This window comes from Nycticebus coucang, chromosome 2 (genome assembly GCF_027406575.1).
Source record: "Nycticebus coucang isolate mNycCou1 chromosome 2, mNycCou1.pri, whole genome shotgun sequence".
Classification (NCBI taxonomy): domain Eukaryota; kingdom Metazoa; phylum Chordata; class Mammalia; order Primates; family Lorisidae; genus Nycticebus; species Nycticebus coucang.
The window spans coordinates 87,956,671-87,980,900 of record NC_069781.1 but is presented as its reverse complement, the minus strand read 5'-3'; the positions used below and the strand labels follow the sequence as shown (position 1 = coordinate 87,980,900).

The following is a 24,230-nucleotide window of genomic DNA, read 5'->3' as shown; positions in this document are numbered from 1 at the left end:
CGGCATATGGGGCTGACGCCCCACTCACTGAGCCACAGGCGCCGCCCCACTTGTGGGTTTTCATAGCTACCTTGGGGGGTATGGAGGTTGAGTGCCCCAGATCAGAACACATCTCTACCAGCAGATATTCAGGCTTTTTAATTGCAAACCAGAAGTTCTGTTAATTACCACAAGGAGTAAGAGAACTGGATCCTCCTTGGTGATCTCAATGACCTTGCTGGTTAGCATAACAGATGTGAGAAAAATGTGGCCAATGATGAGTTCTGGGCAGTCCATCCAAGGGGCAGATTAAGGACATTTTAGATGCCTGTCCTGTTTATATGAAAAGGTCAAATAAGCCTGTCAAGCACCACACCCCAGGATGGTACACTAGGCACATTCCTGTGACCAGCTGCTGATACCAGAAAATTCTTGATTACCTGACTCCAGTCTCCAGCTGATCCTGCTGCCAGAATGTTGATACCTGTGCTCTAAGTGGACTTTCATGGAGATGCAGCAAGAAATGCCAGATTAGACAAAGTTAATTTGAGATTTGCTTTTTAACCTTCACATACTAGTACAACTATCCAGAAAACTGTATCACTCACCAATCTCTGCTAAAAAAAAAAATAATAATAATAATAATATGAGATAAATTTAAAAATAAATAAGTAGGGTGGCGCCTGTGGCTCAACGGGGTAGGGTGCTGGCCCCATATGCCAGAGGTGGCGGGTTCAAACACAGCTCAGGCCAGAAACTGCCCCCCAAAAATAAATAAATAAAAATAAAAATAAATAAGTAAATTGGTTTAGGCAAATTTGCAATGAAAGCTTTGAGGACAACCACTGAGGTGGCTAGTAGAAGAAAGAATTAAAAATCATGTTAACGGGGGCAGCGCCTGTGGCTCAAGGAGTAGGGCGCCGGTCCCACATGCCGGAGGTGGTGGGTTCAAACCCAGCCCCGGCCAAAAAAAAAAAAAAAAAAAATCATGTTACCGGGCAGTGCCTGTAGCTCAGTGGGGAGGGCGCCAGCCACATACACAGAGGCTGGTGGGTTTGAACCTGGCCTAGGCCAGCTAAACAACAATGACAACTGCAACAACAACAAAAATTGCCAGGTATTGTGGCAGGTGCCTGTAGTCCCAGCTGCTAGGGAGGCTGAGGCAGGGGAGTTGCTTGAGCCCAGGAGTTTGAGGTTGCTGTGAGCTGTGACACCACAGCATTCTACCGAGGGTGACATGGTGAGACTCTGTCTCAAAAAAAAAAAAAAAATGAAATGAAATAAAATAAAAATAAAAATCATGTTACCAATGTTTAAATAACATAAAGCAATTACTTGCCTAAGAGCAGAGCATATAAATACAAGATTTCTGGAAGTTACAAGTTTAAATGGATTGTGTAAAGGAAGTTGATAAGGCAGGTGGATCGCCTGAGCTCAGGCATTCAAGACCAGCCTGAGCCAGAGCGAGACCTCAACTCTAAAAATAGCCCAGTGTTGTGGTGGGCACCTGTAGTCCCAGCTACTTGGGAGGCTGAGGCAAGAGAATCACTATGCCCAAAAGTTTGAGGTTGCTGTGAGCTGTGACACCACAGTACTCTACCGAGGGTGACAAAGTAAGACTCTGTCTCAAAATAAATAAATAAATAAATAAATAAATGAAGGAAGGAAGTTGGTTTTTAAAAAATTGTTAATTGACAAATAATCGTGTATATTTATGAGGCATAAGGTGATGTTCTGATAGAAGTATACATTATGGAATGATAAAATGTACATATTTCAAGTAAATAATACTCATCTACATGGTACTCATCACACTTTAGAGTTGCATACTTATTTATACTCTAGTAGCAGTTTTATTTTCCAGTGGATGAACTACAGGCTACTACTTTGTATATCACAAAGAAGAAGCTATTTTAAAGTTTATAGCAAGCAAGTTCTCAAATTATTTTATTTATAAATAAGTGTATATATATTTGCATTTATATACTTATGTAACAGGGATATACAAATATATTTGTCTATTTACATTATATATTACATAAGCATACTGTGTATAGTTACATTTACATTTGACTTAGATCACAGACATACACATGATTTTGATGTATGATAAACTTGCAAAATTTCTAAGTACAGACCATAAGAGTAAAAAGTTTAAGTACCCAGAATATGTTTATTTTAAAAGGTCTTTTTTTTTCTGTAGAGACAGAGTCTCACTGTACGGCCCTCAGGTAGAGTGCCATGGTGTCACACGGCTCACAGCAACCTGTAACTCTTGGGCTTACGCGATTCTCCTGCCTCAGCCTCCCAAGCAGCTGGGACTACAGGCGCCCACAACGCCCGGCTATTTTTTTGTTGCAGTTTGGCCGGGGCTGGGTTTGAACCCGCCACCCTCGGCATATGGGGCCGGCGCCCTACTCACTGAGCCACAGGCGCTGCTCTATTTTAAAAGTTTTTTTTTTTTTTGTAGAGACAGAGTCTCACTTTATGGCGCTAGGTAGAGTGCCGTGGCCTCACACGGCTCACAGCAACGTCCAACTCCTGGGCTTAAGCGATTCTCTTGCCTCAGCCTCCTGAGTAGCTGGGACTACAGGCGCCTGCAACAACGCCCGGCTATTTTTTTGTTTGCAGTTTGGCCGGGGCAGGGTTTGAACCCGCCACCCTCGTTATATGGGGCTGGCGCCTTACCGACTGAGCCACAGGCGCCACCCTATTCTAAGTTTTATATGTATATGCTACTGTAGTAATAAATTGTGTATTTTATAATACAAAGAGGTGGAAGAAAAGATGCAATAAAAATTACAGTAATGCGGAGGCGGAGCAAGATGGCAGCTGAGTAACAGCTTCCTTGCATCTGGGCACCGTGAGTCTGGGGAGATAGGACTCCAGGCATCTCTAGCTGGTGGGATCTGCCTATCATCACCCCTGAGAGGATACAGGGAGTCAGCAAGAGACTTCTGGACCCCAAGAGGAGGACTAAAACAGTGGAAAACCGGCAGTGGTCGCGTGTGTTCAATCCGTCTAAACCCGCCCGCAACTTCCACAGGCACGAGAACTTAAAGAGCCAAGAGGAAGTGAAAGGAAAATTAGGGCAAGGAAACAGATAAAAGAAATCACTCATGAGGAAGAATCAGCAGAAAACTCCAGGCAACATGAAGAACCAGCCCAGAACAACCCCGCCAAGGGACCATGAGGTAGCTACTGCAGAGGATTCCACCTATACAGAAATGTTAGGAATGACAGAAAGGGAATTTAGAATACACATGTTGAAAACAATGAAAGAAATGATGGAAACAATGAAGGAAACTGCTAATAAAGTGGAAAATAACCAAAAGGAAATTAAAAAACAGAATCAAATAAGAGATGAACGATATGAAGAATATAAAAAGGATATAGCAGAGCTGAAGGAAATGAAACAGTCAATCAGGGAACTTAAAGATGCAATGGAAAGTATCAGCAACAGGTTAGACCATGCAGAAGAAAGAATTTCAGAGGTAGAAGACAAAGTTCTTGAGATAACTCAGATAGTAAAAGAGGCAGAAAAGAAGAGAGAGAAAGCAGAACGTTCACTGTCAGAATTATGGGACTTTATGAAGCGTTCCAACATACAAGTTATAGGAATTCCAGAAGGGGAAGAAGAATGCCCCAGAGGAATGGAAGCCATACTAGAGAATATTATAAAAGAAAATTTCCCAAATATCACCAAAGATTCTGACACACTGCTTTCAGAGGGCTATCGGACCCCAGGTCGCCTCAACTCTAACCGAGCTTCTCCAAGACACATTGTGATGAACCTGTCCAAAGTCAAGACAAAAGAAAAGATTCTGTGGGCGGCGCCTGTGGCTCAGTCGGTAAGGCGCCGGCCCCATATACCGAGGATGGCGGGTTCAAACCCGGCCCCGGCCAAACTGCAACCAAAAATAGCCGGGCGTTGTGGCGGGCGCCTGTAGTCCCAGCTACTCGGGAGGCTGAGGCAAGAGAATCGCTTAAGCCCAGGAGTTGGAGGTTGCTGTGAGCTGTGTGAGGCCACGGCACTCTACCGAGGGCCATAAAGTGGGACTCTGTCTCTACAAAAAAAAAAAAAAAAAGAAAAGATTCTGCAAGCTGCCAGGAGTAAGTGCCAGTTGACCTACAGGGGCAAATCCATCAGAGTGACCGCAGACTTCTCTAATGAAACTTTCCAAGCAAGAAGACAATGGTCATCTACCTTTAATCTACTTAAACAGAACAATTTCCAGCCCAGAATTCTGTACCCTGCTAAGCTAAGCTTCAAAATTGACGGAGAAATCAAATCATTTATGGATATACAAACATTGAGGAAATTCGCCACAAGACCAGCTCTACAGGAAATACTTCAACCTGTTCTGCACACTGACCACCACAATGGATCAGCAGCAAAGTAAGAACTCAGAAATTAAAGGACAGAACCTAACCTCCACACTGATGCAAAAGATAAAACTAAGCAATGGACTCTCACAAAATAAGACAAATAGAATACTACCAACCACACTTATCAATTATCTCAATAAATGTTAATGGCTTGAATTCCCCACTGAAGAGACATAGATTGGCTGACTGGATTAAAAAACACAAGCCATCCATCTGCTGTCTGCAAGAAACACACCTGGCTTCAAAAGACAAATTCAAGCTCCGAGTCAAGGGTTGGAAGACAATTTTTCAGGCAAATGGCATTCAGAAGAAAAGAGGAGTTGCAATCTTATTTTCAGATACATGTGGATTTAAAGCAACTAAAGTCAAAAAAGACAAAGATGGTCACTTTATATTGGTCAAGGGAAAACTACAACAAGAAGACATTTCAATTCTAAATATTTATGCACCGAATTTAAATGCTCCCAGATTCTTGAAACAGACCTTACTCAGTCTGAGCAATATGATATCTTATAATACCATAATAACAGGGGACCTTAACACTCCTTTTACAGAGCTGGACAGATCCTCTAAACAGAAATTAAACAAGGATATAAGAGATTTAAATGAGACCCTAGAACAACTGTGCTTGATAGACGCATATAGAACACTCCACCCCAAAGATAAAAAATATACATTCTTCTCATCACCCCATGGAACATTCCCCAAAATTGATCATATCCTGGGACACAAAACAAATATCAACAGAATCAAAAGAATTGAAATTTTACCTTGTATCTTTTCAGACCATAAGGCACTAAAGGTGGAACTCAACTCTAACAAAAATGCTCGACCCCACCCAAAGGCATGGAAATTAAACAATCTTCTGTTGAATAACACATGGGTGCAGGAAGAAATAAAACAGGAAATCATTAACTTCCTTGAGCATAACAACAATGAAGACACAAGCTACCAAAACCTGTGGGATATTGCAAAAGCAGTTTTGAGAGGAAAATTCATCACTTTAGAGGCCTACAATCGAAAAACAGAAAGAGAGCACATCAACAATCTCACAAGAGATCTTATGGAATTGGAAAAAGAAGAACAATCTAAGCCTAAACTCAGTAGAAGAAAAGAAATATCCAAAATCAAATCAGAGATCAATGAAATTGAAAACAAAAGAATCATTCAGAAAATTAATGAAACAAGGAGTTGGTTTTTTGAAAAAATAAATAAAATAGATAAACCATTGGCCAGACTAACGAGGAATAGAAAAGTAAAATCTCTAGTAACCTCAATCAGAAATGATAAAGGGGAAATAACAACTGATCCCACAGAGATACAAGAGATCATCTCTGAATACTACCAGAAACTCTATGCCCAGAAATTTGACAATGTGAAAGAAATGGATCAATATTTGGAATCACACCCTCTCCCTAGACTCAGCCAGGAAGAAATAGAGCTTCTGAACAGACCAATTTCAAGCACTGAGATCAAAGAAACAATAAAAAATCTTCCAACCAAAAAATGCCCTGGTCCAGATGGCTTCACTCCAGAATTCTATCAAACCTTCAAGGAAGAGCTTATTCCTGTACTGCAGAAATTATTCCAAAAAACTGAGGAAGAAGGAATCTTCCCCAACACATTCTATGAAGCAAACATCACCCTGATACCAAAACCAGGAAAAGACCCAAACAAAAAGGAGAATTTCAGACCAATCTCACTCATGAATATAGATGCAAAAATTCTCCACAAAGTCCTAGCCAATAGATTACAGCTTATCATCAAAAAAGTCATTCATCATGATCAAGTAGGCTTCATCCCAGGGATGCAAGGCTGGTTTAACATACTCAAGTCTATAAACGTTATCAACCATATTAACAGAGGCAAAAATAAAGATCACATGATCCTCTCAATAGATGCAGAAAAAGCATTTGATAAAATCCAGCATCCTTTTCTAATTAGAACACTGAAGAGTAGAGGCATAGGTGGCACATTTCTTTTTTTTTTTTTTGTAGAGACAGAGTCTCACTTTATGGCCCTCGGTAGAGTGCCGTGGCCTCACACAGCTCACAGCAACCTCCAACTCCTGGGCTTAAGCGATTCTCTTGCCTCAGCCTCCCGAGTAGCTGGGACTACAGGCGGCCGCCACAACGCCCGGCTATTTTTTGGTTGCAGTTTGGCCGGGGCCGGGTTTGAACCCGCCACCCTCGGTATATGGGGCCGGCGCCGTACCGACTGAGCCACAGGCGCCTCCCTAGGTGGCACATTTCTAAAACTGATTGAAGCTATCTATGACAAACCCACAGCCAATATTTTACTGAATGGAGTAAAACTGAAAGCTTTTGCTCTTAGAACTGGAACCAGACAAGGTTGTCCTCTGTCATCTTTACTGTTCAACGTAGTGCTGGAAATTCTAGCCAATACAATTAGGCAATCAAGGAAATAAAGGGAATCCAAATGGGAGCAGAGGACCTCAAACTCTCCCTCTTTGCTGACGACATGATCTTATACTTAGAGAACCCCAAAGACTCAACCACAAGACGCCTAGAAGTCATCAAAAAATACAGTAATGTTTCAGGATATAAAATCAATGTCCACAAGTCAGTAGCCTTTGTGTACACCAATAACAGTCAAGATGAGAAGCTAATTAAGGACACAACTCCCTTCACCATAGTTTCAAAGAAAATGAAATACCTAGGAGTATACCTAACGAAGGAGGTGAAGGAGCTCTATAAAGAAAACTATGAAATCCTCAGAAAGGAAATAGCAGAGGATATTAACAAATGGAAGAACATACCATGCTCATGGATGGGAAGAATCAACATTGTTAAAATGTCTATACTTCCCAAAGCAATCTACCTATTCAATGCCATTCCTATCAAAATACCAACATTGTACTTTCAAGATTTGGAAAAAATGATTCTGCGTTTTGTATGGAACCGGAAAAAACCCTGTATAGCTAAAGCAGTTCTCTGTAACAAAAATAAAGCTGGGGGCATCAGCATACCAGATTTTAGTCTGTACTACAAAGCCATAGTGCTCAAGACAGCATGGTACTGGCACAAAAACAGAGACATAGACACTTGGAATCAAATTGAAAACCAAGAAATGAAATTAACATCTTACAACCACCTAATCTTCGATAAACTAAACAAGAACATACCTTGGGGGAAAGACTCCCTATTCAATAAATGGTGTTGGGAGAACTGGATGTCTACATGTAAAAGACTGAAACTGGACCCACACCTTTCCCCACTCACAAAAATTGATTCAAGATGGATAAAGGACTTAAACTTAAGGCATGAAACAATAAAAATCCTCCAAGAAAGCATAGGAAAAACACTGGAAGATATTGGCCTGGGGAAAGACTTCATGAAGAAGACTGCCATGGCAATTGCAACAACAACAAAAATAAACAAATGGGACTTCATTAAACTGAAAAGCTTCTGTACAGCTAAGGACACAATAACCAAAGCAAAGAGACAACCTACACAATGGGAAAGGATATTTGCATATTTTCAATCAGACAAAAGCTTGATAACTAGGATCTATAGAGAACTCAAATTAATCCACATGAAAAAAGCCAACAATCCCTTATATCAATGGGCAAGAGACATGAATAGAACTTTCTCTAAAGACGACAGATGAATGGCTAACAAACACATGAAAAAATGTTCATCATCTCTATAGATTAGAGAAATGCAAATCAAAACAACCCTGAGATATCATCTAACCCCAGTGAGAACGGCCCACATCACAAAATCTCAAAACTGCAGATGCTGGCATGGATGTGGAGAGAAGGGAACACTTTTACACTGCTGGTGGGACTGCAAACTAGTACAACCTTTCTGGAAGGAAGTATGGAGAAACCTCAAAGCACTCAACCTAGACCTCCCATTTGATCCTGCAATCCCATTACTCGGCATCTACCCAGAAGGAAAGAAATCCTTTTATCATAAGGACACTTGTACTAGACTGTTTATTGCAGCTCAATTTACAATCGCCAAAATGTGGAAACAGCCTAAATGCCCACCAACCCAGGAATGGATTAACAAGCTGTGGTATATATGTATACCATGGAATACTATTTAGCCATTAAAAAAAATGGAGACTTTACATCCTTCGTATTAACCTGGATGGACGTGGAAGACATTATTCTTAGTAAAGCATCACAAGAATGGAGAAGCATGAATCCTATGTACTCAATTTTGATATGAGGACAATTAATGACAATTATGGTTATGGGGGGGAAATAGAAAGAGTGAAGGAGGGAGGTGGGTGGGGCCTTGGTGTGTGTCACACTTTATGGGGGCAAGACATGATTGCAAGAGGGATTTTACCTAACAATTGCAATCAGTGTAACCTGGCTTATTGTACCCTCAATGAATCCCCAACAATAGAAAAAAAAAAAAATTACAGTAATGCAGTCTTGGCTCTGTTACCTAAATCTTGACACTGTTTTCCCACCAATCACAAGGTTTTGTGCTAAAATTCAGCTGGCGAGTTTTAATCAATTAATAAAATTCATAGGCACATGCCAAATAAATTTAACAAATAGATTAAAAACTCACTGGCTAGGCACGGGTACAATCCTAGCACTCTGGGAGGCTGAGGCAGGAGGATCCCATGAGCTTAGGAGTTCCAAACCAGTCTGAGCAGAGCAGACACCCTGTCACTACAAAACATAGAAAAATTAGCTGGGTGTTGTGGCAGGCACAGATAGTCCCAGCTACTTGGGGGCAGGAGGATCACTTGAATCTCGGAATTTGAAGTTGCTGTGAGTTAGGTTGATGCCACAGCACTCTAGCCTGGGCAATGAGTGAAACTTTGTCTCAAAAACAAAAACAACTCACTGATATGCCTCACTTAAAAGATTTTAAAAGTAGACAATTGTTTCCTAGTTTTGTTTTGTTTTAATTTTTAAATTAAACTTGTAGTTTTATATTCAGGTTTGATTTTAACAAATTTGTTGGGGAGAGAGCCTGCAGGAAAGGGTGAAGCCCATGGGGGCAGGACCCTCCTGGACACCTGAGGAGGGGACAGGTCCCCTCTCCTCTCCTCCTTTTCCCTTCCCATCAAAGGGGGTTTGGGAAGAGAAATAGGGGAGGGGGCTGGTCCCCAGTCTGTAGGGGTAAAGGGCTATGGAGGACAGGGGACCAGACCAGCGATAAGTAGAGGAAGGACACAAGGACCATTTGCCAGAATCCACAGCTTTCTGATTCAGATTGAATTAAAAAAAAAAAAACTAAACCACAAGCAGCACACTCCTCTCCTCTCCTGTCTCTGTCCCTCTCCCTCTCCTCCACTCCCCTCCCCTCTCCTCTCCTTTCTTTCTTTTTTCTTTTTGAGATAGAATCTCACTTTGTCACCCTTGATAGAGTGCTATGGCATCATAGCTCACAGCAACCTCAAATTCTTGGGCTCAAACAATCCTCTTGCCTCGGCCTCCTGAGTGGCTGGCACCCACCACAATGCTTCTATGTTTCTTAGTTTTTAACATTTTTTTTTCTTTGAGAGTTTTGCTCAGTCACAAATGTATAATGTTTTTTGACAGCATGTTTACAATACAATGAAAACACTTCCAACTCACCATTTCCCAAATGCCTCCCAGTAGCAGAAATTCCTTCGAAAAAGTAATCAAACTCCCTCTCATTGTAAAGCCTCACATTCACCTTGGACTTTCCTTTCTCCCCAAACCCAAAATAGCAGGGTATGACTACTGATAGGCATAGCAAAATTGGAAAAGGTCAAAAATCCAAAATGCAGGCTCGGCACCTGTGGCTCAAGCAGCTAAGGTACCAGCCACATACTCCTGAGCTGGAGGGTTTGAATCCAGCCCGGCCCACCAAACAACAATGACGGCTGCAACCAAAAAATAGCCGGGCATTGTGGCAGGCGCCTGTAGTCCCAGCTACTTGGGAGGTGGAGACAGGAGACTCGTTTGAGCCCAGGAGTTGGAGGTTGCTGTGAGTTGTGACGCCATAGCACTCTACCCAGGGGGACAGCTTGAGGCTCTGTCTCAAAAAAAAAAAAAAAAAAAAAATCCAAAATGCAGATTCAGAAAAATGCAGACACCTGTAAACTTAACCAGGTACAGGTATGGAGCAACAAGAAACAGTGATTATGGCTAGATGTGGTGACTCACACCTGTAATCTTAGCACACTGGGGAGGCTGAGGCAGGTGGATTGCTTGAGCTCAGGAATTTGAGACCAGCCTGAGCAACAGTGAGACCCTTTCTTTTTTTTTTTTTTTTTTTTTAGTGAGACCCTTTCTTTACTAAAAATGGAAAACAACCTGGGTGTGGTGGCCAGCACCTGTCGTCCCAGCTACTTGGAAGGCTGAGGCAAGAAGGATTGCTTAAGCCCTGGAGTTTGAGGTTGCTGTGAGTTATGATGCCATAGCACTCTACCCAGGGTGAGACAGTGAGAGTCTGTCTCAAAAAAAAAAAAAAAAAAAAAAGAAGCAGGCTCAGCACCTATAGCTCAGCGGCTAGGGTGCCAGCTACATACACGGGAGCTGGTGGGTTCCAACCCAGCCCAGGCCCGCCAAACAACAATAACAACTACAACCAAAAAATAGCTGGGCATTGTGGTGGGCGCCTGTAGTCCCAGCTACTTGGGAGGCTGAGGCAAGAGCATCACTTGAACCCAGGAGTTTGAGGTTGCTCAGACAACAGAGCAATAGAGTTGGACTCTGTCTCTAAAAACAAAAAGAAAAAGAAAGAAAAAAGAAATTCATAATATGAAAGTCGACTTCCCAAGGTTGGTCAACACATGAAGGTGGTCAACAGAAGGAACTAGGTCTGCTATACTGATGCTGATACGGATATGTGCATGTCCAATCTATGAAAATTAGATCAATGTAGGGAGGTGGTCAACTGCAGAGGTGCTACCGTACTTTCCAATCATGATGCTTGGCACTAGAAAATGCTCAATAAACACCGGTTTAAGAAATACCTGGGCGGTGCCGGTGGCTCAGTGAGTAGGCTCCATATACCAAGGGTGGTGGGTTCAAACCCAGCCCTGGCCAAACTGCAACAACAAAAAATAAAAATAGCTGCGTTGTGGCAGGTGCCTGTAGTCCCAGCTACTTGGGAGGCTGAGGCAGGAGAATCGCCTAAACCCAGGAGTTGGAGGTCGCTGTGAGCTGTGATGCTACGGCACTCTACTGAGAGTGACAAAGTAAGACTCTGTCTCTAAAAAAAAAATAAAAAGAAAAGAAATACCTAAATGCCTTCACACACAAATATGACAAAACTGGTTCTGCCACCTCCTTAAGAGAAGCGAGAAATCCTCATAACTCTAGTCCCCAAATCTAAGGCACCTTTAGCCATCCTCTCTCGCCCTCCTTTGGTCCACGGCCAGCCCTTCCACCCGCGTTCTTACTGGCTCTAGTAGGAACTAGTATGAAACTAGTCCTGACCTTTATTCCACTCTCCTGCATGTTAGCCTCTCTCTGTCTACCAGAAAATTCCCAGCAATGTTAGAGAATGTTTATGTTTCTCTTGCCTCAAATTGAAAGAAAACAAAACCAAACAAACCCCCCCCCCCACAGACCCCCCATTTCCTCCCTACCCCTCTTGTTTATTAGGCCTCTCTGCGGCTTTTTTTTTTTTTTTTGTAGAGACAGAGTCTCACTTTATGGCCCTCGGTTGAGTGCTGTGGCCTCACACAGCTCACAGCAACCTCCAACTCCTGGGCTTAAGCGATTCTCCTGCCTCAGCCTCCCGAGTAGCTGGGACTACAGGCGCCCGCCACAACGCCCGGCTTTTTTTTGGTTGCAGTTTGGCTGGGGCCGGGTTTGAACCCGCCACCCTCGGTATATAGGGCCGGCGCCTTACCGACTGAGCCACAGGCGCCACGCCCTCTCGGCGGCTTTAACAGGCTTCCCCTGCTCTACCAATGGCCACGTCCAGCTCTGTGGGCCAGACCCTTTCTCTTCTCATTCTACGCCAGCTTGCGGCCGTCTTTTGTTAGGACATACTTATATATGTGCCATGAATGACTCCTGAACATGTATTTCCATCCTCAGTCTTTTTAGGAATACCAAGTGCCTACTCCTTGCCTCCCTTTGAACATCTCACAGGCAAAACATACACCAAAGGGAATTACCTCCTACCTCACCTCGTGCCAACTTGCTCCTCAAACACCATAATGGTTTCACCATCCATCCACTCCTACTCAGTTTAAGCCAGAAACTTTTTATTTTTTTTTTACAAAGGTTAAGCCAGAAACTTTTGAATCATTCTTGTTACCTCCCTCTGTATCCAACCACATCCAGATAATTTAATCACCACCTTTTTACTGATTTTAAATACAAATTCAATCCCTCTCTGCCATTAAATTTTATCCAGTGCCACTAAACCCTCCCTGCAAAAGCACTATTAGCTCACACCCATTCTCTGGCATCCTTGAGTGACCACAGGTAGCTGCACAGCCTGCGCCTGCTCAGTGACTGGCTGATGCCCTGGTCTAGCTGGAAGAAGGTAGTATCTTTTCTAATTGGTCCACCCAGAAGGGAATCCTTTTTTTCTTGTTTGCACAACAGTACCATATGTGCCAGCAGGACCTACCCTCCCAAACCATCTTCTACACAGCAGCAGCGATCATTTTAAAAACCTCAAATCAGTGGCTGTCATTGCCTGTCATTCCAGCCACTCAGCAAGCTGAGGTGGGAGGATCACTAGAGGCTAGGAGTTGAAGGCTGCAGCATGCTATGACTGTGCCTTGAAAAGCCATTGTACCACAGCCAGGGCAACATAGCAAGACCCCATGTCCAAAAAAATCTCATTGGAAATTGGAGAAAAGGGATGTGGGTCAAAGACTGTAGGACTATGGGGCTTCAGGTCTACATGCCACAACGTGGAAGATTTAAAGATTATCTCACCATCTCGGGGATCTGCCTAAAGAGATTTCTGGAAAGAATGTGGAAGGTGCTACTGGCCTCCTCTCTGCCTTGGAGACAATATTGAGAGGAGGGAGATGAACTAAGAATACATGTTCGATTTTTAAATAAAATTAAAAAAAGAAAACCATAAAGGACTTGCTAGGTTTGAAATAAAATTATTTCTAGCTGAATGCAGGGACACATGCCTATAGTCCCAGAAACTCAGGAGGCTGCAGTAGAAGTATATTTTGAGCCCAGGAGTTTGTTGAAGCTATAGTGTGCTATGTTCATGCACCTCTAGTATACTCCAGCCTGGGCAACACAGCAAGACCCCACTTCTTTTTTTTTTTTTTTTTTAAGACAGAGTCTCACTATGTCCCCTCAGTAGAGTGCCATGGCAGCACAGCTCACAGCAACCTCAAACTCTTGGGCTTAAGAGATTCTCTTGCCTCAGTCTTCCAAGTAGCTGGGACTATAGGCACACACCACAACGTCCAGCTATTTTTTTGTTGCAGTTGTTTAGCTGGCCCAGGCCGGGTTAGAATCCATCACAATTGAAGTATATGGCTGGCACCATAACCACTGTGCTACAGGCACCGAGCCATCAAGACCGCATTTCTTAAAGAAAAAAAACTCAAGTCAAATTATCTCATCTCCTATTTAAAACCTTTTAGTGGGTTTTCCAGTATCTTTACATTTAAGTTCAAAGTCCTAAAATGACCCAAGAGGCCTCATTCCAGCCACATTTCCCCCTTGGTCTCAACCCTTTCAGCCTGGAAGCTTATCTCCTAATTCACCTGGCTACTTCCTACTTATTTTTCAGGCCTCATTTTAAGTGCCATTCTTTAGGGAGACCTTCCCTAAATGACTGCTGTCCCCTAAACCTGGTTAGGTCCCCAGTTCACATCTCTCCTAACACTGTGCTTTCCTGAAGTACAACTTAGGATCGGTGACAGGCTGTGTGACTGTGTTTGCCTGTCTCCCTCTCTAGCTACCAAATTAGATGGCTCACAAAGGCAGGGAATGCTGCTCCTGGTTCACTGCTGTAGCCCCAGAGCTAACAGTGCCTGGCACCTAGCACATGCTCAGTAAACGGTCATTTAATGATTGCCTGAAAAAATAGGTCTCTCAGGTACCTGTGACCCTAACACTTTGGCTATCTCTTTAGCAAAAGAAAAATTAATCATGGAAGGATTTCTTAGTAATTTTATTGTATTACCAAACATGAGCAGACTCATATATGAAAACAAAAGCATAATCAACGAAGCAGAAACTCCACCTGCTTATTATGAATAGTAACATTTCATTTTTTTGGATTTGCATTGGTGATTACAACTCTCCTCTTAGCTATGAATAAAGAATTTTATCAAGGTCAGCTTCGTGGGTGCGCAACCTATACAGTTACACTGGGCTCTGAGCTTGGCTTAGTTAGAGCTCTGCAGTCATCATCTTGAAATTCTTAATTTTTAAATAAGAGGCCCCACAAATTATGTAGCCAGTTTTACAAATGAGTTTGATTTCTGGAAGGGGTGAATGGATAGATAGTCTGTAGCTAAAGGTACATCTTATGAAATCAAAGCTGTGGGCCAGCGGTGGCTCATGCCTATAATCCTAGCACTCTGGGAGGCTGAGGCAGATGGATTGCTTGAGCTCTGGAGTTCAAGACCAGTCAAGCAAGAACAACATCCCATCTCTACTAAAAATAGAAAAACTAGCCTGGTGTAATGGCCGGCACCTCTAGTCCCAGTTACTTGGGAGGCTGAGACAAGAGGATTGCTCAAGCCCAAGAGTTTGAGGTTGCTGTGAGCTATGACACCACAGAACTCTACCCAGGGCCACAAAGTGAGACTCTAACATTTTGTTTGAAATTCTAATATTAGAGATTGTGTCAATTTTTCTAAATCCACAAACATGGTCAATTGATACTTCATCACCTTAAAAAAACTGAAAGACATCAAGTATACTGAAAAGAGAAAAATGAAAACTATTGTAGAATTCCTTTTTATTTACTTATTTTTTATATTATTATTATTATTCTTAATTTTTTTTTTTGTAGAGACAGAGTCTCACTTTATCACCCTCAATAGAGTGCTGTGCTGTCACACAGCTCACAGCAACCTCCAACTCCTGGGCTTAGGCGATTCTCTTGCCTCAGCCTCCCGAGTAGCTGGGACTACAGGCACCTGCCACAACGCCTGGCTATTTTCTTCTTGCAGTTGTCATTGTTGTTTAGCAGGCCCAGGCCAGGCTCGAACCTGCCATCCTTGGTTTATGTGTCTGGCACCCTATTCACTGAGCTACAGGCACCAAGCCTAGAATTCCTTTTTAGTTTCCAACATTTTTTTTAGCCCCTGTCAAATGAAGAAGAAATTTCCAGTATCTTAAACTTCACGAAACTTAACAAATGGACTGAATACTCGAAATGTCTTTGAAGATACAACCTGGCAGGGCACATTGGCACATACTAAGCATGTGGAATACATGCTTAGAAATCTTTATGACAAAAATGTTTTTAGTTCATGTGTGGTGGCTCACAACTGTAATCCTAGCACTCTGGGATGTCAAGGCAGAAGGAGCCTTTGAGCTCAGGAATTCAAGACCAGCCTGAGCAAGATCGAGATTCCACCTCTACTAAAAATATGTCAGGTGTTGGGGCAGGAACCAATTATCTAAGCTACTCACAAGGCTAAGGCAGGAGGATCACTTGAACTCAGGAATTTGAGGTTGCTGTGAGGTAGGCTGTCACCAGTGCACTGTAATTTGTACAACAGAATGAGATGCTGTCACAAAAAAAAGTTTTCAAATGTCAAATTTATAAATAGCTTCTAGCTTGCAGTACAATTCACAAATGTCTAGCGATTTTAAACAATGGATCATTTTTTTCCTTAATCAAGGTCATTATGTTCCCTCAGGAACATATGACAACATCTGGAGACATTTTGGGGTTGTTATAACTGGAGAAAGGATGCTACTGGCATCTGGTGGGTAGAGACCAGGGATGTGGCCAAACACCCTACAATGCACAGCACAATGCCCCACAACAAAAAAATCATCTAAACAAAATTTGGAAGTGCCAAAGTTAAGAAGCATTGGTCTAAACAGACAAGGTGAGCCGGGCGTGGTGACACACACCTGTAATCCTAGCACTCTGGGAGGCCGAGGCAGGTGGATTGCCTGAGCTCATGAGTTCAAGACCAGACTGAGCTAGATCGAGACCCCGCCTCTAAAAATAGCTAGGCATTGTGGCGGGTACCTGTAGTCCCAGCTACTGGGGAGGCTGAGGCAAGAGAAACGCTTGAGCCCAGGAGTCTAAGGTTTCTGTTGAGCTGTGATGCCACGGCACCCTGGCACTCTGGCACTCTGTGGAGGATGACAAATTGAGACTCTGGCTCAAAATAAATAAATAAATAAATAAATAAATAAATAAATAAAATAAACATACATTGCATTTACCTGAGAAGTGCTGTTAGAAACAAACATGACAACATTAAGGCATACCTCTAGCGCCAAGGCCAAAAATATGGACAGGCTCCACAAGAGACACACCTGATTTACATAAACAGTCATTTAAGAACTCCCTTTCTAGGACAGGGAATTAGGGCTGGCCTGGTAGTTCACGCCTGTAAGCCCAGCAGTTTGGGAGGCCAGAGTATTAGACTCCAGCCCTACTTAAAAAAAAAAATAATAAATCAGACATTGTGGTGGGTGCCTCTCCTCCCAGCTACTTAGGAGGCTGAGGTAGGAAGATAGCTTGAGGTTCCTGTGAGCTAGACTGAGGCCTCAGCACTCTAGCCTGGGCAACAGAGTGAGACTCTGTCTCCAAAAACAAAACAAAAGATGGGGAGGGAGTTAGCCATTTGACATCCTGAATGGAACTTCGAATACATTTTGCATTAGAATGGGTATTAAAAATATTGAGGAGAGCCCTTGGTTGCCCCCAGAGAAACCTACTCAATGCAGCAGAAATACTACACAGAAATACTTCACAGAAAACAGAATTTGAGGATCAGAACAGATCATTTCCAGGAGCATTAACTTCTGCCTTGTACCACCTCATTTTATGGAAAATGTACAATACATATCCATCATAGTTCAGAATTCCCCCACTCAGCTGAGAATGGAATAACCAGGACAAACAGTAGTTTCTAAGTCAGGGATTGCAAAGAGAGGAGGCCAAGGCTGGTGGACTACCTGAACTCAGGAGTTTGAAACTCACTCTAAAAAACAACCAGGTTGGCGCCTGTGGCTCAGAGGAGTAGGATGCTGGCCCCATATGCCAGAGGTGGTGGGTTCAAACCCAGCCCTGGCAAAAAACTGCAAAAAAAAAAAAAAATAATAATAATAATAATAATAATAAACAAATAATAAAATAAATAAAATAAAAAATAATAAAATAAAAAAATAAAAATAAAATAAAAATAATAAACTGTGGTGGGCCCCTGTAGTCCCAACTACTTGGGAGACTGAGGCAAGAGGATTCTTCGAGCCCAAGAGTTTGAGGTTGCTGTGAGCTATGATGCCACAGTGAGACTCCATCTCAAAAAACTAAAAAAAAAAAAAAAAAAAAATCAGTTTCCCAAAACTACCATATTGAAGGCCTGAAAAAAATCCATTAAGGAAAAGCTGATACCCACACAGTTTTCCTTCCTGCCAGAACTGAAATCTGTTACCAAATCCTCCAGCAGGGAGGCGGGTCTGGAACTGCCTAAGCTCCTAGCAGGTAACTTACACTGATCTTTAAAAACCATAAGCCCCTCCTCCTCCCCTCTATAAAACAAACCTGCCTTTCAGAAGGCCTCTGAAAGGGGAGCAGCATGCCAAAGGAAGAGACAAGTCCCAGGACCGGTCTCTCCCCCAACTCACCAAATTTAGGCCACAAGAAGCTGCCTTCTCCAGGCACCCCTACTTTCCCTAAACACCACGCAGTGCAGCTTTGCAACATGCCTCTTGCCCCGTTACTTATACAAGGCAATTCTCCGTAGAAAGAAATGAGACAAAAGGTGTACAAGCAACATCTGTAAGATTTTATAAAATGCCCGTTGGGGCCGGGCGCGGTGGCTCTCGCCTGTAATCCCAGCACTCTGTGAGGCCCAGGTGGGTGGATTGGCCTGAGCTCACGGGTTGGAGACCAGCCTGGGCCAGAGCGAGACCCCGTCTCTAAAAACAGCCGGGCGTTGTGGCGGGGGCCGGTAGTCCCAGCTACTTGGGAGGCTGAGACAAGAGAATCGCTTGAGCCCAAGAGTTTGAGATTGCTGTGAGCTATGACTTTAAGGCACTCGACCGAGGGCGACAAAATGAGACCCTGTCTCAAAATAAATAAAATACCTATTGGCTACAGAATTCACCTCCCCCTGGGAGGCCGGTAGCGCCCAGCGGGAGCTGCGGGCTGTCTAATCCACTCTGGAAGATGGGAAGAGGAGCCGTGTAGCAGGGAGGGCTGCCTGGGTTTTACTCTGCATCTAGAGAAAGCTCTGCGAGGAGAAAAGGATAGGTGACAAAGAACTTCCACTTTAAAAAGTGAATAAACAAAAATTAGAAAAAATTAACTCAGAGATTGAGCAATAAAAAAACTAAACAAAAACAAAAAAGAAGCCTAGGAGGGGAGTAGGACGCGTTTCAGACCTCTTGGGGCAATTCGTAGTAGATAGCGCAGCGGCGAGCTTCCTAGACTCGTGGGGAAAGGGAAAGTGCTTCGGAGCCCCCACCTGAGAGCCTCTCTTTTCGTCTGCCCTGGCCTAGGTCGAGTCATTTACCATCCTGGCATCCGCTTATTAGTGAGACCGGGGTGATAATGCCTCTTCGCAGGGCTGTTGTTAGGATTAAATGAAGTTCAAGCCTCTGGCACCGGCGGGGCAGCAAATAACTGTCGCTCCCTGCCCATCCACACCCTCAGCCAAGCCCTCCAATTTTTAAGCTCCTGCGCGCATCGCGGACCAGGGGCAGAGCCCAGAAAGTGGCTTCCAGGTAACACTGGGCACCAGCGTCCTAGCCCCGGAACCCACTTTGCAGCACGCGGATGGAAAAGGATCGACGGAGGACGCGCCGCTCCATGCGTCCCGGGCGCACTCCGACCGCAAGCCCGCGGTCTCCCGGGCGCCTCTGCTTCCCTTTCCCCACCCCAAGGATGGAGCCCACCCCGCCGGGGCAGCGGGATGCTGGCTGGGAGCCGGCTCCCTCCCACCCATGCTTCCCTGCCGCCCTCCTCGCCACCGGGCGGCTGTGTGACGGAGTTGGTTACCTGGAAGGAGCCTCTGGCCGGGGAGGCGCTGGAGTGTGCCCTGCTGCGCGGGGCCGCTCCCAGCCAGTTTCGCATTCAGCAGGCGCTGAGTCCGCGGAGGCCCGGGGGCCGCGCCTCCAGCCCTCGCACCGCGGGCCACGCCCCCTGGCCCGCCCAGGAGGCCGCACCCCCCACGGCCCCGCCTTACCTGCGCGGCGCCGGGCGGGGGACTCGCAGCTGCGGCCGAGGTGAGAGCGCCCTCTGGACTTTGCCTTTACCGTGGGCTACTGGCCAGCGCGCGTCCTCGCTTTTCTTCTGTAGTGTCGCTCTGGTTGGTTCTCACCCAGGCGTAAGTAAAGGCAGTGCGTGACAGGGATCTTCTAAAAACTTTAGGCCCCTCTTCCTTAAAAGTGGCCTTCCAAAAACACTGCTTTTTCTGATTTTAAAACATGAAAATGTGTAATAGAATGCAAAAGAATAATAATAATTAAATAATAGGTTCTTTATATCATGTAAAGTTTAAAGATGACCATGTAGGTAGGTTGTTCTTTTTCCGGATGAGTCTTGCTTGCTAAATTTAGCATTTAAAAACTCATTATATTCACGTGTATTTCCACATAAAAACTAAAATCAAATTAAACTGGGAACGATCCACAATGCCATGGAAAATAGGATAAGTCTCTTTCCCACCCATGTAGCATATAGCTTCTAGTCAATTCTGAAAATGAAGTCTTAGTAGCAAGAGGAATATTGTGTCATGGCCTTCCTCCATTAGATTTTTAGCTCCTGGAAAACAGAACAGGGTATTATCTATATTTATATAGAGATATAAAGATAAATATATAATACATATAATACGTAATATATATGTAGTAAGCTAATTATAAGACCATTATACTGGGATAATTTTAATACTTGCCTGATTTGTCAACAACCAGAAAATAACATAAGATAACGGTGTAGGAACTCTCTACCCTCTGAGAGTCCAGTAACTAAGCCAATGAAATAAACTGACAGCAGATAGGTTAATAGGAAAAGGTCTACAGATTTATTGCATGCACTAGGCATCCCAGGAAAGAAAAATGAATATCCCTCTCTCATAAAAAAAGAAGAAAGGGAATAGGAACTTGCCCTGTTCATAGGGGAGAGACAATTTAGGGGACAGTAAATGATAAATGATTTGGGGGATTGGCACAGTAACTGAGATAACGCCGGAAAGGCTATGTTAACCACTGTGATAAAAATGTGTCAAATGGTTTATGAAGTGAGTGTATGATGCCCCATAATCATATCATTGTATACAGTTATGATTTAATAAAAAAAAAAAATGATTTGGGGGAATTTCTGAACTTCTTCAATTGCTCGCTTTGTTTAATGTCTCATTAATTTTTTCAGGAGCAATTCAAGCATAATTGTTAAAAATAAGTGATTTAAGTAAATGTAAATGGAATAAAACTTTATAAATGAACTTTCCAAAAATAGTTACGTTTTATAAAAAGTTTTTTTCTTTTTCTTTTTTATTTCTTTCTTTCTTTTTTTTTTTTGAGACAGAGTCTCAAGCTGTCATTCTAGGTAGAGTGCCGTTGCATCATAGCTCACAGCAATCTCCAACGCTTGGGCACAAGCGATCTTCTTGCCTGAGTTTTTTCTATTTTTAATAGAGACAGGGTCTCACTTTTGATCAGGCTGGTCTTGAACTTGTGAGCTCAAGCTATCCACCCACCTCAGCCTCCCAGAGTTGCTAGGATTACAGGCGTGAGCCACCGTACTCAGCCTGTAAAAAATTTTTGGTAACTTGAAATCATAAAGTTATATTAAGTAATAGCTATTGATTAAATGTCTGAGTCATTTCTAAGTAAGCTAAAATACTGAAATATTAATTGCTGAACATAAGTTTAATGTACAGTTAGGTATAACTTGAGGATAAGAATACATTCTGAGAAATGCATCACTAGGTAATTGTGTCATTATGTGACCATTTTAGATGGTACCGTAATTGTGCATGCTACGCTTGTATATGATTGGCAACAGTAGGTTTATTATACCAGTTTTATCACAAACATGTGAGTAATGCTTTGACTACAATGTTAAGGTTAACAGGCATTAGGAATTTTTCAGCTCCATTATTATCTTTGGGGACCACATCATATATGTGCTCCATTGTCATTATGCAGCACACAACTATATATATTTTTTGACATCTTGTTTTATGTAGTATAGAAAAGCTAAATATATTTGAGTCTGCTGATGAAAAACATGCTGATAACTGACTGAGTGCAGTGGCTCACAGCTGTAATCCCAGCACTTTGGAAGGGCAAGGTGAGAGGACCACTTGAAGCCAAGAATTCAAGACCAGCCTGAGCAACATAGCAAGACCCCCATCTCTACAAAAAATTAAAACAAAAATTAGCTGGGCATGGTGGCACACATCTGTAGTCTCAGTTACTCATGAGGCTGAGATAGGAGGATTATTCGAGCCCAGGAGTTTGAGGTTGCAGTGAGCTGTGGTGATGATGCTGTGACACTCCAACTTCCACAACAGAGAGAGATTCAGTCTCAAAAAAAAAAAAAACAAAGCTATTATAAAACAGTCCACACTGCCAGTTTTCACTACAAATTAATGTTACTAAGAGTTAAAAGTTCTAATTAATATATGTAATTAAAATCAGAAATAATTAGGAAAACATCTTTGGACTTGAAGAGCTTAGATGCCCAGAAACGGAGGGTACCTGCTAAGACATGTCCACACAGTGAAGCAAGCAGAGGACAAAAATACCCAATATGCAGAGCGTAAGTTAGCCACATCCATAAACCACTCTGGTTTCATGTTAATCCCATGTGTCCCTTTCGCTAAGGTGCCTTTGCTCTTCTATGCTTTAGAATATTCTGGGAAGATTGCTCTGGACTCTTTTTCACTTCTCCCCACCCCCACGCCAGAGTGTTACTAGGTAAATAGCACCTGCGTGACAATGGCATAGATGCATATTCCTGGAAGAAAGTAAATCTCATCTCTTCCTCAAGGAGATTCTACCCCATATAACAATCTTAGAATATCATGCTTTAATTTTTATGTAGGAAAGTAGTTTTCTTACATATAAAGCCTAGAGTAAGAGGAACACAAGTTCCTTTTAATCTGTGGCTTATATTTTCATCATGGAAACAAAAGCATGAACCCAGAATATTTTCTGCAGAATACACTGAATTAGCATTTTGGTCTGAACATGGAAAAAAAGCAATTGCAATTTGTTTTCTCCACCTGCTGCTAATCCTTATGGCCATATTTAAGAAGGGACAGGGTCAGTTGCGGTGACTCACACCTATAATCCTAGCACTTGGGAGGCCGAGGCAGGTGGATTGCCTGAGCTCACAGGTTAGAGACCAGCGTGAGCCAGAGAGAGACTTCATTTCTAAAAACAGCAGGGCATCATGGCAAGCACCTGTAGTCCCAGCTACTTGGGAGGCTGAGGCAAGAAAATCGCTTAAGCCTAGGGGTTTGAGGTTGCTGTGAGCTGTGATACCACAGTACTCTACCAAGGGTGACAAAATGAGACTGTCTCAAAAAAAGAAAAAAAAACTAAAAAAGAAGGGACAAAACAATATTTTTAAATTCCTTAGGTAAAGCCAAATAATGGCAACTATGTTTCAAAAATTCTCCTATTGTATTATGAAATTAATTTCCTTCATCCTCAGTTGACCAATTTTTTCTTTCTGGGCTTTCGTTAAGCATATTTTAAATTTGCTTTTAATCATTAGTACCTGGTGTTCCCATAAGAATACACTTTTTAATTTCAAAAGAGTGGGTAAAATTTGTTACAGGCATAGTAGATTACAACTTTGAAAATATGTTGCAAAAGTAATGTTAACTCTGTTCCCTAACAAGATTTGCACAATTATATAATCCATTACATAATGAATGTAGATGGATGTGACCATCAAATGTTAATGTGTGATATTATTTTGAAAGGAAAATTAATTTCAAGATCCAAACAATGGATTTACGAGTTAACTTTGAGAATATATCTTGTCAGTTGGATAGTGCCTATACACTATAAATGTAATCCACTTGTTCTTAATTACTACAGTAAAATGTACCTATAAATCTATACACATAGTTCAGAAGGTATTTCTGGATCACTTAGGGGGTACACTAGTCGGAGCTCAGTCAGAAAACAAAAATCATAGCAATTTAGGAGTTTGGGGAGGTTATTTGTTTGCTTGTTTTTGAGACAGAGTCTCACTCTACTGCTCCAGGCTAGAATGCCCTGGCCCCAGCCTAGCTCACAGCAAATTCCTGGGTCCTGCGGAGCTGTGACTACAGGCACCCACCACCAATCCTGGCTAATTTTTCTACTTTTTATTAGAGATGGAGTGGAGTCTTTGCTCTTGCTCAGGATGGTTTTGAACTCCTGAGCTCAAGGGATCCTCCTGTCTTGGCCTCCCAGAGTGCTAGGGTTACAGGAATAAGCCACTGCACCAGGCCCACAGCAGTTAAATTTTAACAGAATTTAAGGGATTTTGGAAACAAGTAATGCAGGATTGACAACAGACAAACGTTTCGGTGACAGTCAGATAGTCACTGCAGGAAGTCGAGGCCTCTCACAGTGCTGGGCAGAGGGGAGGTGCGGGAGTTATTAAAACGTAAGAGCTGAGCAAGGGCCCCGACAGGGGTTTGACTCGGACCTCAGAAAAGAGGGTGGTGGCCAGCTAGTGCTGTTATTTCTGAAGGTAAACACTGAAGCTGGATCAGAGAAGGTGGATTAAAAACTGGAAACTAGA

At 42.8% G+C, this 24,230-nt stretch overlaps 1 protein-coding gene across 1 annotated transcript in view; it reads right to left on the bottom strand.

The window, feature by feature from the left end:
* GCNT1 (glucosaminyl (N-acetyl) transferase 1) overlaps positions 1–19,565 on the bottom strand; it is a 62,580-nt gene extending 43,015 nt beyond the window's left edge. Inside the window, exon 1 of the mRNA XM_053575611.1 lies at positions 19,476–19,565. The gene's annotated coding sequence lies outside the window, so the exon portion shown is untranslated. The remainder of the gene's footprint in view (positions 1–19,475) is intronic.
* Positions 19,566–24,230: the final 4,665 nt, after the last annotated feature.